Here is an 18,974-nt window from a genome sequence, read left to right on the forward strand (position 1 = left end):
TACTGGACTACAAGAGCCTTGAGGAAATATTATGATATATTGATTTCTAACAACATTTCTAACCACTGCAGATGCTGAAAAATGTCTGTTATATATATATATAAATGACTGTATGAATGGGAAACTTTAACAATCCCTTCATACTCCTAACATCCTTGTTGATTGATTTTTCCTTTATAACAGCACTATTTTATGTAAGGTTATATGGATCACCAGGAAAAAGGAATAAGTAATACTGCACAAAGCTTGTCATTGTGTAGAAAATGACTTAACACCTGCAAAAAGAAAAAAAAATAGTACTTTTGGCCTATCACTGTCCCTAGTTTTATTGGCCTTTCACTGGTGAAGCTGGGTCTTCAGCACACTCTCTCTGAAGCATACTCAGGGGACTTTGCTAAAGGTCTTGATATAGAACTTTGACTTATTCACCCCAATGACTTAGTTATAATACAAGTCTCTGTGGAATATACTAATTGGCTTTGTTTTAATGGTCTTTTATCGCAGCATACATAATTATTTTGTTTGGAGATCATCTAAAGGGTATACCATATGTCAAAAATAATCAGATGTATTGTTCTTTCATTTCCTTAATGAACTTTACCATACTTTATCTTTTCCAGTAAGTTACATATGAGTCACAGTTTAGAAATTAATTCTAAAGGAAAGGAACTTTCCAAGAATGGGAATGGTAAGTATTAACTTCAGCATATGACCATCTGTCATAGTTAATACCCATCACAGATTTCTTCCCTAGTGATTTGTTTCTACAGCCTATAAAAATCAGAGTTTTTGAACTTTGAATAATGGCAAATTCTTTGTATACTTAGCAACTTGTTACCAAAGTTAATTTTCTTTAAGCTATAAATATTTGTATATTAAATTTTTTATCTCTATAATTTAAAGTAGAAGTGAAATTCTCTAAATTCCTAATTGTCTGGAAGTAACCCCAATGAACACGACATTAAAAAAACAATTTGTTTTTAACATTTCTTAGGGTTGTCTAACATCTTTAGACTTGCCTAACATTAAGGTTCTCTCAAAGTTTAAACAAACTTGGTTGAGTAAACCAAAAGCAGGGTCAAAATAGTCATCTCTAATTTGCCTATGTTGATTCAGGGTCTTGTCAAATGTCCAACATAAAGAAGATTTCTCTGCAATAACCTCAAATAATCACAATGACAGCTCTCTAATTTGTATGTATTTTGTCTTTTCTGTTCTTATATGACAGTTAAGTGAATAATTGCTTTCCAAAACAGTCAATTACATCCACAGTTAATTAACTGCATTAATTATCTACAGGACCTTTCTGTACAGTAGAAGGTTTCAGATATCACAAGGGAAATTTGCTTCATCTTTAAAGCATGTGGGTATAGCACATTCAGTAAACATACAGTATTGCTTATGTAAGTTCAACCCACTATGAGTATCAGTTGGGACCAGGGGCGGGGGTAGAAATCATTTGGGAACAAACAGCTCTAACTTTTCTTTGCAAAAATAGTGACATTCATCACCTTCTTTTGAAAGTGGTAAACACATAAGGAAAAATATAAAACTCAGGGTGAAAACAAAGAACAATCTGGAACAAGCAGTAAAAGCAGAATTCACCTGCTCTTTCTTTTCAAGAGACTCCTAGAAATCAGTGTGGCTGAAGAAAGACCCACCATGCCTCCTGCAACACATCCCCTCTACATGTAAAAGGTCACTCGCAAAGCTGGGAGTCCCTCACTTTACACCATAACCCAGCAAATTTGGGCTACATAACCTGAAAGAGTCAGATTTGTATTATTAACTACCTAACCATAGCAAAGCCCTATCTCATGCTGTCTCTAATTTGTTGACGTTTGTATGAAAGGAATATTTGAGAGATAATTAAGGTCATGAAAAAGAGAATCATCAGAATAGAATACATTTTGTCTTGCCTCTCTGGACAGAATATTAATCTTAATAACAATTAAGATTATATAATTAAATTTGATGGGCTTCCCTGGTGGCTCAGATGGTAAAGCATCTGTCTGCAATGCTGGAGACCCAGGTTCGATCCCTGGGTTGGGAAGATCCCCTGGAGAAGGAAATGGCAACCCACTCCAGTACTCTTGCCTGGAAAATCCCATGGACAGAGGAGCCTGGTAGGTTACAGTTCATGGGGTCACAAAGAGTTGGACATGACTGAGCAACTTTACCTTACCTTAATTAAATTTAATAATAATAATTTTAATAAAATAATTAAAAATAATCTTAATAATAATTCATCTTAATAATTTGTCTACTAGACAAATCTGTTTCAGACTAAATGGTAGAGATGTGAAAAGCATTCATAGAACAGGAAGGGATAATGAAACTCAGGGAATCTACAGATAAAATTGTTGATTATTAAATGTCTTTAGAGAAGAGATTGCCAAATTTGTGTAAGGACATCTAAGATACAACTACCCAATGGTTTGTTGAACTCAGTTAAAATTTTTTGAAAACAAACAAACAAACAAAACTGGGAAAAAATGGCAAGAGACTTGAACCTTATTTAATAAACAGTTTTCAGGAAAATATGTTTTATGATTTCTCATTTCATGTCATTTGAAGAGCACAAAATTATCAATAAATAGTATATAAAATTAGCCAAAAAAAAGACTTTATCAAATTATATAGGTAGTTCTTTGCCCTGAATTGTTAAAAAAAAAAAAAAAAACAAAACTTTTAAAATTAACACATTTCAACATTAGCCTAAGAAAAATCCTTGGAAGGATATGGGTTGAATTTATGCTATAGATTAAAGGAATCAGAATTAAAAAGTAGTATAGAATATTAGGAACAAGAAGATCAACAAATGACCAATAGAAAATGAGAAAATATTCTATGTCATTAGATATTAGGGAAATTCAAATGTAAACCTCACAAGGTAAACATTCCAGCACTATGATGGCTATAATATATTTTTTTTAAAAAAACATGGAAAACAAAACAAGTATTGGTGAGGATGTGGTGAAATTAGAATAGTCAGACATGACTCGGGATGTACAATATTTCAGCCTTTATGGAAATAGTTTGATAGTCCCTCAATAAATTAAATTTAGAAATAACATATGGCCCAGTAATTACATGCATAGAATGTAAAGAATTGAAAGAACTGAATTAACGAATTGAATTTCTGTCTTTGTGCCAAAATTGAAGAATTGAAAAATAGGGTTAAAACAAATATTTATCTACAAATAGTCACAACAACACTACTCACATTAGTCAAAAAGTGGAAACAAGCAAAATATCCATCAGCTATGAAATGGATACATAAAATAAATAGAACTGCCATATGACCCAGCAATCCCACTTCTGGGCATACACACTAAGGAAACCAGATCTGAAAGAGACACATGCACCCCAATGTTCATCACAGCACTGTTTATAATAGCCAGGACATGGAAGCAACCTAGATGCCAATCAGCAGACGAATGGATAAGGAAGCTGTGGTACATATACACCATGGAATATTACTCAGCCATTAAAAAGAATTCATTTGAATCAGTTCTCATGAGATGGATGAAACTGGAGCCCATTATACAGAGTGAAGTAAGCCAGAAAGATAAAGAACATTACAGCATACTAACACATATATATGGAATTTAGAAAGATGGTAATGATAACCCTATATGCAAAACAGAAAAAGAAACACAGATGTATAGAACAGACTTTTGGACTCTGTGGGAGAAGGCGAGGGTGGGATGTTTCAAGAGAACAGCATCTAAACATGTATATTATCTATGGTGAAACAGATCACCAGCCCAGGTGGGATGCATGAGACAAGTGTTCGGGCCTGGTGCACAGCGAAGACCCAGAGGGATCAGGTAGAGAGGGAGGCGGGAGGGGGGATTGGGATGGGGAATACATGTAAATCCATGGCTGATTCATGTCAATGTGTGACAAAACCCACTACAATATTGTAAAGTAATTAGCCTCCAACTAATAAAAATAATTGAAAAAAATAAATAAAATATTTTTTAAAAGATTCTTTAAAATTAAAAGTATATATATATATATATACTATTAGTATATACCATATATATATATACTATTAGTATATACCATATATATATATACTATTAGTATATACCATATATATATATACTATTAGTATATACTATATATATATATATAGTATAGCCAAACAATAGAATACTGTTCAAAAGGAATCAAGTACTGACCTGTGCTACCACATGGCTGAACCTTGAAAACATTTTATTAAGTGAAATAAATCAGACCCCAAAGTCAGATTATATGAACCCATGTGTATGAATCATCCAGAATAGATGAATCCATAGCAACAAAAAGATTAGTAGTTGTCAGGGTCCACTGGGAGAGGGCAAATAGGAAGTGACTGCTTAATGGATCCAGGATTTCCTTTTGGGTTGATGAAAACATTCTGGAAATGCACAGAAGAAATGGTGGTGCTGCATTGTTAATTTAAAAGTATATGCCACTGAATCACACACTATAAAGTGATTAAACTGCTTATGAAAGAAATCAAAGATGACCCAAACAGATGGAAAGATATACCATGTTATTAGATAGGAAGAATCAACATTGTCAAATTATACTAAAAATTCAGAATTAAATTGAAGAAAGTAGAGAAAACCACTAGACCATTCAGATGTGACCTAAATCAAATCCCTTAACAATTACACAGTGGAAGTGACAAGTAGATCTGATAGACAGAGTGCCTTAAGAACTATGGGTGGAGGTTTGTGACATTGTAGAGGAGTAAGTGATCAAGACCATCCCCAAGAAAAAGAAATGCAAAAAGGCAAAATGGTTGTCTGAGGAGGCCTTACAAATAGCTGTGAAAAGAAGAGAAGTGAAAAGCAAAGGAGAAAAGGAAAGATACCCCCATTTGAATGCAGAGTTCCAAAGAATAGCAAGGAGAGATAAGAAAGCTTCCTCAGAGATCAATGAAAAGAGATAGAGGAAAACAATAGGATGGAAAAGACTAGAGATCTCTTCAAGAAAATTAGAGATACCAAGGGAACATTCCATGCAAAGATGGGCACAAAAGAGGACAGAAATTACCTCTTCACTCGAGGTAATTTCCTTGCTGACAAACTTGTAACAGATATAATAATATTTAACTTATATTGAACATAGGTACAATGAAAATATTCTGCTTAATGTTAAGTATTCTTAGACATGTCTACATTATTTAGATCAACAAACAAACATTAATATCAGACATTTAACACTGAATATTTCCCATTTCACATGAACCTGAAATTCATTTAGGTTAATTTCTCTTGTATTTAGAATTATTTGATTTGTAAGCGCTTACTTTTTTTTTTTAAGGCCAGTTAGATTAGAGCTCATTTACAAACTGATCTCAGCAATCAGCAATATTATAAAAAAAAAAAAAAAAACCACACACACACACACAAAGACACACACTGAGACATATATACATACAAATAGACACAAGAGATCCTATAGCTTTGTTTTCCAAACTTAGTTATGATTAAAAAAAAATGGTTGGAGTAAGATTTTAAAAGGCTTTATTCCCCTTTTATGTTCTTTTTGGTTTCAGGAATTAGATATGGTCCAGATAAGTGATCCAGAGAGCTCTAGTCTAAAGGTATAGGAGGAGTTATTTTCTCAGGGCAAGAATTCTTAAAGAGATAATTTTTTTTTTCAAGCTTCCTCTGGAGTCTAAAGAATATTGTGACCACATTGTCAAAATTGTACTTTTTGTGTGACCATAGTTTTATAGTCAAAATTTAGGCCAGATAGTGCTCAACTTGGCCCTGATAACAAGGGCAGATTGGCCCCAGCAGGGATTGTCCCTCTGGGGAAGTAGGGGTCTTAGTTTGATCAGCCTCTGGCTGTTGATTACAGGAGGAAGTCCTGGACTCAAGGAAACTTCAGTCCATTTTCCTATCCTATGTCAATAAAGATCTAATATTTTAAGCCATTTTTCTTGTCATTGGATCATAGCTATAGATTGACCAGTCATTTAAAAAATTTTCCCAAGGGGTTCCCAGGAGGAGTGTGCAACCTTAGAGTGAGCAATTCACATATTAGCTCAAACAGTTTGTATCAGATGTCTGTGCACTCAAACCAAACCAACACACCAAACCAAACCAGGACTTCACCAGCCAGGAGTCAACATTCCAAATGAAACAAAAGGCAAAGAGATGCCCAGAAATCAAAAGCCAAATGGCAAGAGTGCCCCAAAAAGATGGTAAAGTGATGCCCAAAAATCAAAAGTCAAATGGCATAAATGCCAAACGTGACTTCCCTGTTCCGCTAGACCTGTGACCTGGCAAAGTCAGCCTTTTTAGTTCTGATAGATTCAAGCAATTTCTTGTTGCTTTTCTGCGAAGAAGTTACTCTATTGTTTCTTGTTTTAGAAGCTTCTAGATACCAGTCAAAGCACGGCCAGCTTTTTCTAATTGTGCACATAAAAATATCAATTTTAGAATATAAAAAGAACCCAAATTTGGCCATTTTAGGTTGAGATCTCTTTTAGTATAATTTCTCCAATTAATTAGGTACTTGCAAGTATGAGCTGCATGTGTATTGTACACGAATCTGGCTAGAGTGTTAGTCAGAGGCTGGCTTTCTGACACCCCTTTATTTCTGTTGAGAGATTGTTTCACATCTTAAGCTGAATTTGTCAGGGATAAAAATCACTAGTGAACTTGTGTAGTGGGCCCATGAACCGCTTGGGAGCTTAACTCCCCCAGGAGTCACCCCAGAGTCGTTTCAGCTTGTCTTACATGTCTCAGATTCTGCCTCCGGCAATCTAAGACCACTGTGGCTGTTCAGGTCACCAAATGACCAGTTTTTATGTGTGACCCCCGGACGAGCAAGTATTTGAATTAATGAGTGGGTTTCCTTATGGGACCACTGCACAGTATGAGAACTAGGCCTCCACCACTCCCATAAATTTCTCAGTCACCTGAGAAAACCAAAACCGGCCAGGAGGAGTATTGTCCCTTTTCTTCAGAACAAAGCTCTCATGTAGTTTCCTCACTTTTATCCTAACAAATTCTATAAAGGCAGTCAAATTGAGGACAAGTGTCAGATCAGCCTCTTACTTAACCACTCAACCAAGACCATTCAGTCCCCTACAATGGAGCAACCTCAGCATCTTTCAGCCAAGCCCCAGGTATTCCTCAATTTTTTTCCCAATCGAGCCCCGCTCCCCAGTACCTTTCCACTGGGTGGGCAATTTTCCTGGCATCTTTCAGCCAGCCCCCCACCTAGCATCTTTTGACTGGGTGGGAATTCCTCAGTATCTTTCAACAGACCCTCACTCAGTGTCTAGACCATAAGTGGGTATGCCCCGGATGTTTCACTTGGCCCCACCCCCAGGATATTTTCTACTAGGACGGGGAAGGTAACATGCTCCACCACCAAATAAAACTCATAATCTCAACCAATATGGGAGATTCAAGAACCAGGAGAGACTTACCCAAATTCGTCTGCACTTGCCGAGGAGGCGGATGGATGCAAGGGGCTGCTGCTGGTACCAAAACTCTGGTTCCTCATGGAGTCCAGTCGAAGGAAGGAAGTCCATTCTGGGTCACTTCATCAGCTGCCATAACTGTTGACTAAAAAAAGATGTACAACTTGAGAGTTGTGAGTTAAGTTTTATTTGGGGCAAAATGAGGACTGCAGCCCGGGAGGCAGTATCTCAGATAGCTCTGAGAGACTGCTCCAAAGGGGCAGTGGGGGAAAGTCAATATATAAGGTTTTGGTGAAGGAGGAGTTCAATACCATGAAGCGCTCATTTTACAAAAGGCTTTTTGTTAGTCATGAGGATCTGATATCACCATGAAGGGATTTAGTGCTTCTCTAGACATGAGGAGATGCAAGGATTCAGATAATAAAATCTGTTCCTAAAAATATCCAACTATCTAAAGACCTGGAGCACAGAATGCCTCAGTCCACCCTGAACTGCCTCAGGGGTTGTTGAAGGTCAACAGCTACAGCAGCATGGGGTTCAATCTCCATAGAGGCAGATGGCAAACGCCTTTGTTGTTCAGTTGTTGGCAATGCTCTTGGTAAGTGTCAATTTGTAGTTCACAGGCTCAAGCCTGGTCCCTAGTCCAGAAGCTAAATCTTCTTTGGAGATCACACATCTGACAATAGGTTGGTTTTAATAAGCTGTATAAAGAGATAAAACTCTACAATCAAGGAAACAACAAGGCAGTTGTTAGAATGAGATAACTGTGCAATGATGAAGACTGAAAACAAAGGGATGTGGAAGTAGAGAAGCTGCAAATTGAAGAGCTATATCAAACAAACAATAGTGAATTCTAACAGAACAGATGAAAGGAAGAGAATACAGTAGCAACAGAGTTGTCTAGTCTGGATTCCTCTGATACAAATGAATAGTAGGGAGTCATATGTGGTCACTTTGTCAATGATAGGCTTGAAGCACTATTAAGGAATCTACACAGATGACATGTCAGGAAGAATACTGCATTCCCTACCAATGTCAAAGTATTTCATAGTAAAAACAAGGTAATGACATATGGAAATATTTTTCCAAGCTTACATATAGCTTATGGAGAAATATAAATATAGCTCATGTATAAAAGATGGTTTCATTGTTGCTTCCATTATTAGCCATTACAATATTACATGGCTGAGATTCAAGGAGGCTCAAGGGTAGATAATCTAGACTAGTGGGTGTCTCCTTGAGGTTAGAGTTAAAAATTGGTCCATGGATGAGTTTAGTTAGAATGAAGAAGAGCAATGGGCTCATAGTATTCAAAGGTCAAAGAAGAATGAATACCAAAATCTCAACAGAACATTTAGATTTCTATAGCTGGAGAAGACTCTTGAGAGTCCCCTGGACTGCAAGAAGATCAAACCAGTCAATCCTAAAAGAAATCAGTCCTGAATATTCATTGGAAGGAACTGATGCTGAAGCTGACACTCCAATACTTTGGTCACCTGATGTGAAGAACTGACTCACTGGAAAAGACCCTGGTGCTGGGAAAGATTGGGGGCATGAGGAGAAGGGGATGGCAGAGGATGAGATGGCTGGATGGCATCACCGACTCAATGGACATGAGCTTGAGCAAGCTTAGGGAATTGGCGATGGACAGGAAAGCCTGGCATGCTGCAGTCCATGGGGTCACAAAGAGCTGGACATGACTAAGCAACTGAACTGATAGTTGGGTATAGGTTTGTTTTCTTTATCATAGAAGTTGAATTTGATATTAATCAAAATCAATGTTGAACTTGATATCAATCAAATTCAACATTTAGACATAAAGGACAACTTAATGTACTTCAGCTCTTTCAACCATTACTCCTGCCAAATACACAAGAGACATACACTAGCCAACAAGGAAAAAAATCACAAAAATTATGTGTCATTCTATATAAAGTTATGGTTTCACCATATTTTCAGTTACCCCTTATGAAACTAAAATAATTATTTTATCACATTTTGTGTGTGTGTGTGTGTGTGTTTGTGAAAGGACCAGCCAGGGTTCTATGAGTTGTATTTCCCTGAAATACAATAGTAAATGATTAGAGAAAATTACTCTGTCGATTTGTTTAGTGAAAGGGTAAAGGAAGCTGTTATTCTTAGCTTTGATAAGTAAATTCAAACAGCTAAATGCTGTAGAGACTAAGATAATGCTTTGAGTGAATTAATGGCTAAGGAAATCAATAGTCTATAACATTCTTGTTGGTGACAAGATTTAATTTACAGCTTAGAGCACAACAAAGTTGTTTTGCATGAAATTTTCCTCAAAAATAGATCTTTATCCTGAAAAACAATTAGTTTCAGACTTGTCATTTCTCATTATTTAACATTCATATACCAATATAGTGATGCCTATTCTAATTACTATAGTTTTTAAAGAATACTATCTAGTCACATAAATGAGTTCACTGAAATGTTACCAAGAAATTGTGTGACACACACACAAAAACTGCAAATTATTTTTCAGTTTGTAATATATTTAGTAATGAGCATGCATTACATATAGGATGTAAATGAAAATAAATACCATTATTGATTTGACAAAATGATTTTATTACAATTCAAAACACAGGAGTTTAGATGAACTAGTTATTTTATAACAAGTTAAGGAAATACAATCATGATGCAAAGATGGTGAATGTTTAAGAAAGAAAATTCTAGGGATGTTTTATGTACAAATTAGGATGTTGTCAGGAAATTATCATGGATTGTAACAAGCTGATCTTTTCGCAAACTCCTAATTATTCCTTAACTTTCCTTGTCTCATAAAAAAGGAGTTGTTGTTTTTTTTTTTTTCCTCCTTTCCAACTCAATGTTTTGTGTATGTGTCTGTGGCTCTAAAATGTGAGATTATCTCTCTCCTCAAGAGTTCTGCCTTCTGCTCCACTTGGCAGCCCTAAGCATTTACATAGGGCAAATCATGTCAAGCCAGAACTGTGTCAGAGATGACAAGTACGTGTCAGCACTTAATGGCCTTTTTGTATAAGATAAGAGTGGGAACATAGAGAAAATATACAGAAAGAATGCCAAAATGTAGTGCTTTATTGACAGTAAAGGTGGTGGCTCAGTCGTGTCTTTGTAGCCCCATGGACTATAGCCCTCCAGACTCCTCTGTCCATGGGATTTCCCAAGTAAGAATACTGGAGTGGGTGGCCATTCCCTTCTCCAGGGATCTGCCCAACCCATAGATTGAATCCAGGTCTCCGGAACTGCAGGAGAATTCTCTACTGTCAGAGCCACCAAGGAAGCCCTTTACTGACAGTAAATCTTGTTAGTCGCACTGTTGTATCCATCTCGTTGCGACCCCACAGACTGTAGCCCACCAGGTTCCTCTGTCCATGGAATTCTCCAGGCAAGAATACTGATGAGGGTTGCCATTCCCTTCTCCAGGGGATCTTCCTGATCCCAGGATCACACCTGGGTCACCTGCCTTATAGGCAGATTCTTTACCATCTGAGCCACTAGGGAAGCCTCAGACCTTATCTTATTTGCATACATTTACCAACAATTGTCAAATGCTCAAGATACAATACATATCTTCTTCAGTTTAGAATTTTATTTACCCTTAAAAAAAGTGTTGGAAGCCTTGCTTTGTGTTACTCACAACATCTAAGTAGAATGTATTAATAAGCCCTTTGAGGTCAGGGAATGTGTCTCACTTATCCTCCAGTACATATAAGCCTAGGCACATACAACGGTGCCTGGGAATTGCACAATTAATATGAGTTGAATGAAGGCTTATAAAAATACTTGCTGAATTTTAAAAAAATGAAAGGTTCATATTTCTTCCAGTTGGGAACATAGCCTAACTTGTTGTGTTCCACTAGTATTATAATTTAACTGAGTCTCTAAGTCAGTTCAGTTCAGTTCAGTTGCTCAGTCATGTCTGACTCTTTGTGACCCCATTGCCTGTAGCATGCCAGGCCTCCCTGTCCATCACTAGCTCCTAGAGTTTACTCAAACTCATGTCCATTGAGTCAGTGATACCATCCAACCATCTTATCCTCTGTTGTCCCCTTCTCCTCTCGCTTTCAATCTTTCCCAGCACTCAGGGTCTTTTCCAGTGAGTCGGTTCTTCGCAGCAGGTGGCCAAAATATTCTAGTTTCAGCCTCAACATCAGTCCTTCCAATGAATATTCAAGACTGGGTTCCTGTAGGATAGACTGTTTGGACCTCTTTTCAGTCCAAGGGGCTCAAGAGTCTTCTCCAACACCACAGTTTAAAAGCATCAATTCTTTGGCACTCAGCTTTCTTTATAGTCCAACTCTCACATCCATACATGACTACTGGAAAAACCATAGCTTTGACTAGATGGACTTTGTTGGCAAAGTAATGTCTCAGCTTTTTAATATGCTGTCTGGGTTGGTCATAACTTTTCTTCCAAGGAGTAAGCATCTTTTAATTTCATGGCTGCAGTCACCATCTGCAGTGTTTTTGGAGCCCCCAAAAGTAAAGTCTCTGTCACTGTTTCCCCATCTCTTTGCAACGAAGTGATGGGACCAGTTGCCATGATCTTAGTTTTCTGAATGCTAAGCTTTAAGCCAACTTTTTCACTCTCCTCTTTCACTTTCATCAAGAAGCTCTTTAGCTATTCTTCTCTTTCTGCCATAAGGATGGTGCCATCTGCATATCTGAGGTTATTGATATTTCCCCCAGCAATTGTGACTCCAGCTTGTGCTTCATCCAGCCCAGCATTTCTCATGATGTACTCTGCATATAAGTTAAATAAGCAGGGTGACAATATACAGCCTTGATGTACTCCTTTCATGATTTGGAACCAGTCTATTGTTCCATGTCCAGTTCTAACTGTTGCTTCCTGACCTGGATACAGATTTCTCAAGAGGCAGGTTAGGTGGTCTGGTATTCCTATCTCTTAAAAATTTTTCACAGTTTGTGGTGATCCACACAATCAAAGGCTTTGGCATATTCATTAATGCAGAAATAGATGTTTTTCTGAAACTCTCTTGGTTTTTCTATGATCCAACAGATGTTGGCAATTTAATCCCTGGTTCCTCTGCTTTTTTTAAAACCAGCTTGAACATCTGGAAGTTCACAGTTCATGTACTGTTGAAGCCTGGCTTGGAGAATTTTGAGCATTACTTTGCTAGCGTGGGAGATGAGTGCAATTGTGTGGTAATTTGAGCATTCTTTGGCATTGTCTTTCTTTAGGATTGGAATGAAAACTGAACTTGTCCTGTCCTGTGGCCATTGCTGAGTTTTCCAAATTTGCTGGCATATTGAGTGCAGCACTTTCACAGCATCATCTTTCAGGATTTGAAATAGCTCAACTGGAATTCCATCACCTCCACTAGCTTCGTTCGTAGTATGCTTCCTAAGGCCCACTTTACTTCACATTCCAGAATGTCTGGCTCTAGGTGAGTGATCATACCATTGTGATCATCTGGGTCATGAAGATATTTTTTTGTATAGATCTTCTGTGTACTTTTCCCACCTCTTCTTAATATCTTCTGCTTCTGTTAGGTCCATACCATTTCTGTCCTTTATTTTGCCCATCTTTGCCTGAAATGTTCTCTTGGTATCTCTAATTTTCTTGAAGAGATCTCTAGTCTTTCCCATTCCATTGTTTTCCTCTATTTCTTTGCATTGATCCCTGAGGAAGACTTTCTTATCTCTCCTTGCTATTCTTTGAAACTCTGCATTCAAATGGGTATATCTTTCCTTTTCTCCTTTGCTTTTCACTTCTCTTCTTTTCACAGCTATTTTTAAGGACTCCTCAGACAGACATTTTGCCTTTTTGCATTTCTTTTTCTTGGGGATGGTCTTGGTCCCTGTCTCCTGTACAATGTCACAAACCTCCATCCATAGTTCTTCAGGTACTCTATGAGATCTAATCCCTTTAATCTATTTGTTACTTCCACCATATAATCATAAGGGATTTGATTTAGGTCATATCTGAATGGTCTTGTGGTTTTCCCTACTTTCTTCAATTTAAGTCTGAATTTGGCAATAATGAGTTCATGATCTGAGCCACAGTCAGCTCCCAGTCTTGTTTTTGCTGATGGTATAGAGCTTCTCCATCTTTGGCTGCAAAGAATATATTCAATCTGATTTTGGTATTGACCATCTGGTGATGTCCATGTGTAGAGTCTTCTCTTGTGCTGTTGGAAGAGGGTGTCTGCTATGACCAGTGCGTTCTCTTGGCAAAACTCTATTAGCCTTTGCCCTGCTTCATTCTGTAGTCCAAAGCCAAATTTGCCTGCTACCTCAGGTATTTCCTGACTTCCTATTTTTGCATTCCAGTCCCCTATAATGAAGAGGATATGTTTTTTGGGTGTTAGTGCTATAAGGCGTCGTAGGTCTTCATAGAACCATTCAACTTCAGCTTCTTCAGCATTACTGGTCAGGGTATAGACTTGGGTTATCATGATATTGAATGGCTTGCCTTGGAAATGAACAGAGATCATTCTGTCGTTTTTGAGATTGTACCCAAGTACTGCATTTTGGACTCTTTTGTTGATTATAATGGCTACTCCTTTTCCTCTAAGGGATTCTTGTCCACAGTAGTAGATATAATGGTCATCTGAGCTAAACGCACCTGTTCCAGTCCATTTTAGTTTGGTGATTCCTAAAATGTTGATGTTCACTCTTGCCATCTCCTGTTTGACCACTTCCAATTTGCCTTGATTCATGGACCTAACATTCCAGATTCCTATGCAATACTGCTCTTCACAGCATCTGACTTTGCTTCTATCACCAGTCACATCCGCAACTGGGTGTTGTTTTTGCTTTGGCTCTGTCTCTTCATTCTTTCTGGAGTTATTTCTCCACTGATCTCCTGTAGCATATTGGGCACCTACTGACCTGGGGAGTTCATCTTTCAATTCCTATCATTTTGCCTTTTCATACTGTTCATGGGGTTCTCAAGGCAAGCATACTGAAGTGGTTTGCCATTCCCTTCTCCAGTGGACCACATTTTGTCAGAACTCTGCACCATGACCCATTCGTCTTGGGTGACCCTACATGGCATGGCTCATAGTCTCATTGAGTTAGACAAGGCTGTGGTCCATGTGATCAGATTGGTTAGTTTTCTGTGATTGTGATTTTCAGTCTGTCTGTCCTCTGATAGAGGAGTGTCTATATACTGAATCACAAAGAAAAATTATCAGATAGTACTAGCTAATATAATGACTAAAAAGAAACAATCTAGACAGTCAGCAATTTATATAAATCTTTCTTATAAAAAAGAAATAGTCCACCTCTGGAGCCTGTAGAGTCCACCTCCATATTCCAGAGCTAAGGCACAGTATAGTGATACTGTAGAAGAAAAACTACACTGGACACTTGTTTAAAACAGCAAGAAAGACCTTATTCAAATCAACTGCAATGGAGATCAAGATTTTGCAGTGGGGCAGAGGAAAAGAACTAAAACAGAAAACTTTTTAATCTTAAACACTAGGGAGAGGTATGAGCTAGTAGAAAAGAATTAGAGGATTTTGAGGAAGCTGGTCAAAATAATTAGGTCTTCTGTATTTTCTAACTGGCACTTATCAAAGTTGGGCTCTTACTCTCCCTCAGAGATTGGAAGACAAGGGCCCTATCTTTCTTGATGATTACATTTCAAAGGGAGGGCTCCCAGGGACTCCAGAAAGAGTCTTGGTTTGTAAAACTGTCAAGAGCCTGAAAAAAGATTTACAGTTCAAAGAAGCAGAGAGAGAATTTACAATGGAAAGTTTTCTTAGGTAAATGCTCCCAGAAAAAGAGGTCAGGGTCCTACAGTTAAGAAGTCTGTCTGAAATTTAGTGAAGCTGAGTGGAATACTAAGGGTGTCTTGGTCAACACATTTAGGGAGACTACAGAGTCAGAACAGTGTCACTAGAGAATAGCTGGAAAATTTAGGAATTATTTCTTGGCAAAAACATGCCCCCGGTGCTCTCCATTTACAAAAATGTGTTCAAGTTGCCTCAAAGTCTTCATTTTGCTTTTTATATTTACTGAAGTCACATCATTTACTGAAGCCACTTGATCGAGCATTCTTTAAAAACTCAAATATTTTCAGATTGGTTATTCATAAAAAAATGAAGGGTTCTGAGTGTCCTTCAATATGAACAGAAAAATTTAAATAAGTTTTCAAAATGTTGGTTGGAGGCAATATAGAAACTCCAAAACTTTGTAGAAATTCTGACTTTGCTATCTATTAGCTAACTAACCTCGTGTAAGTTTTTAACACTATATTCTTTGTGTATTCATCTGTAGGAAACAGATACACAGGGATATTGGCATGTTTAAGGATATTAACATTATTAAGTGCTTAGAAGTATACCTGAAAGAGAAGCATTATTCAATGAAGTTTAAGAAACAGAAGAATTTTTAAAGTATCTTCCTAAAACTAGATAAATAAAAACTTTGCAAATGTGTTTCAAATTGAATTCAGATTCAGAATGAATTACTGTTTTCAATTTGCTTTTGGAAGCAGGTTCTATTTTTCTTTCAAATTTTGTAAACTTACACAACCAGAAAAAAAATTTTAACTAAATTGATCATATTCCTTGTAACACTGATATTAAATGTTTTACTTCTTTACCAAATAATTAACAAAAAAATGAACATGTATTAAAACAATATTTTCCACAAAAGCCATAACTTTATTTATGATCATCATGAAACAAGACACACTTGTGATCAAAAGAACAATTTATGGTTAAGAAAGAAAGCTGTCTTCCTGTATTGCCCTGCTAGAAGGTGAAGTAATAAATTCTATTTCAGGCAAGTAAATGATGTAGCAGCCAAACACACTACTTCATTGTAAGTAGTACAAATAATGACAACTCGAAATTATATGAAAACTTATTTCAAGAAATGTGGAAAAGGTGAACTATATAGTAAAGTGATATTAAATGTCCTAAAAGTTGTATAAATAAATGGTATTATATACCACAATATGAAGATAAGAACCATATATACTGTTTGTTAAACATTTTAGGGGAGTTTAATTTAAACTTGCTTGTCAAATAGCCTCTTATATTGAGGAAGTCTACATCTGTGCTTTACTTTGACTTAGGAATAAGAGAATTTGGGTTTGTTTTCTTCCCTGAGACATTATCAAAGTTAACGATAGTATTATAAAAGAACTATTGGCTTTAGTTGACTTTGTTATTTTTCTAAGTGATAAACACAAGTAAGGTTTCATTCTGATTATAGATGTATTTCTTTCTGTTTTATTCTCAAAAAAAAAGCTTTTGAATTTCATAAGACCATGAAGGAATATTTTTCTGTATCTGAAACATCAATTTATACTTATATATTAGCAAAAGTTCTATTTTTTGGTTTAGAGAACTACTTAATTGAAAAATGTTAAACTGGTAATTATGTTAATAATACTACCCAAGGTTTGTATAGTGTATTACGGTTTTGAAAAGTATGTTAATACCCACTGCCTATACCAACCTACCACACTGTGAGGCTGGTCTTAATAGGGCCCTAAATTAGTTGGTGTGCGTTCTGTGCTGTGCCTACTCAGTTGTGTCCACGTCTTAGCAACCCCAAGGAATGCGGCCCATCAGGCACTTTTGTCCATGGGATTTCCCAGGCAAGAAAACTGGAGTGGGCTGCCATTTCCTTTTCCAGGGAGTCTCTCTGACCCAAAGATTGAACCCATGTCTCTCTGACATTGGCAGGTGGATTCTTTACCATGGAGCCACCTGGAAAGCCAAATTAGTTGATAAAGATATTGAAATGCTAAGTGTAAGTTATTCCCTAAGATCATGATAACAGTAACTGATTCCAATAAAGAATTTAATCCTACATCTTAAGTATCTTGTCTTCTCTGAAGGAAAAAGATAAAAATAGTTAAAGTAAAATGCCAATGCACCTCTCTGGTGGTTCAGACAGTAAAGAATCTGCCTGCAGTGGAGGAGACCCAGGTTCGATCCCTGGGTCAGGAAGATTCCTTGGGGAAGAAATGGCTACCTACTCCAGTATTCTCGCCTGGAGAAATCCATGGATAGAGAAACCTGGCGGGCTACGATCCATGGGGTCGCTAAGAGTCAGACATGTCTGAGCAACTTATCATTTTCACTTTGAAGAAGCCAACACAAAATATTTTTTTCTGGGAAATCCTACAAATCCAGAAAATGTTCATTCTCCCAAACATACTAGTGAAAATAGTGATGTCTTTTTCAAAATATAGCTAGAAAAAAAAAAAAGAATATAGCCTCAAAAGACCAGAACCAAAGCAAACACACAAATTACTGAAAAAAGCTGCATCTGAGGGCATTTTCAGATTCTTGGTAACAAAGAGTTTTTATTATAGGGGGAAAAAGGTCTAATAGAAAACAGAACGGAGAAAACCCTTTAAGTGTGTATTCCTGAAGAGGTTCACCTTTAGTGAAAAAGTAAGCTGATGAAATAATCTCTGCCTATGGAGACAGCACCAAAATTTGGTAATCCCTGGTTTTGTTAAGAACAGAGTGAAATACAATGTTCCTCCCTGAGACTATGTATTCAAAAGTCAGACTACATTTAGAAATGGCATTTAAAGGCTTACTAGCCACATGGTTTAAAAACCCTAAATCAAGAAATTAATTAATTTAAATCAACTATCCAGTATGAGGAAAGCATCCAGATACCTGGCAAAAGCCAATATTTTCATTCTAGGACTCACAGAATCACCACATAGAATGTTCTCCAAACCCTTTAAAATGTCAAAAGAAAAAGAAGAGTGGAAAAAAGGCACCCTAACATAGAGTAAAATAACCATAATACACTAGGAAATTACCAGGAAGCCAGAGGAGGAGGAAAGGGAGCAGAGGAAAAAGAAGGTGGAGACATAATGAAAGAGAAAGTGAAGACTGACAGGTCTAACACATATCTAATTGGAGTATTCTAAAGAACAAAGCAGAATGAGGTAAGATAATTCAAAGAGCTAATAGCTTAAAATTTCCTGGAATTAAAAAAAAAATGTATATATATATATATATATATATATATATATATAAATCGCCAGAATCAGAATGCACAATACATCCCATTCAGGATAAGTAAAAGTAAGTCCACAGTATCTTCAGAGAGTTGAAGAAAAACATATAATTGAATGCATAGTGAAATAATATTTTTAAGAGAAAACATATTGCAAAAATTTAACCAACATAACTCTAACTGAAGTATATATTTGAAAGAGAAAGAATATCATGTAAAAAGGTCTGAGATAGAAGAAAAACACAGTAAGAATAGAAAATGGCAAATATGATTAATTTAAATAAATATGTATAGACTCCATACAAAAAGACTAAAACTTCTATTTCTAGCAGTAATGGGGTGTCCTGACTGACATATATCTGAAAACTACTAAAAATGCCAAAAAACAACTTTCATACTTAAAAATGTATCAGTGAACTACAAAGAATCTCAGAGGCCAAAAATTAAATGAAAGAGGAATTTAGACTCTTAAGTAGAAGTCTGTTAATAATGGGTAAAATAAAAAGTATGGCCCAGAGCTAAGAACAGTTTTTACATTTTTAAAGAGTTATAAGAAAAA

General features: G+C 36.6%; 1 long non-coding RNA gene across 1 annotated transcript in view; it reads right to left on the reverse strand.

Moving 5' to 3' along the window:
- The window catches only part of LOC122439274, a 105,157-nt gene that overhangs the window by 30,376 nt on the left and 55,807 nt on the right, over positions 1-18,974 (reverse strand). Inside the window, exon 3 of the long non-coding RNA XR_006268834.1 lies at positions 7,448-7,586. This is a non-coding gene — a long non-coding RNA (uncharacterized LOC122439274). The remainder of the gene's footprint in view (positions 1-7,447; positions 7,587-18,974) is intronic.

The sequence above is a fragment of the Cervus canadensis genome, chromosome 4, assembly GCF_019320065.1.
Source record: "Cervus canadensis isolate Bull #8, Minnesota chromosome 4, ASM1932006v1, whole genome shotgun sequence".
Taxonomy (NCBI): Eukaryota; Metazoa; Chordata; class Mammalia; order Artiodactyla; family Cervidae; genus Cervus; species Cervus canadensis.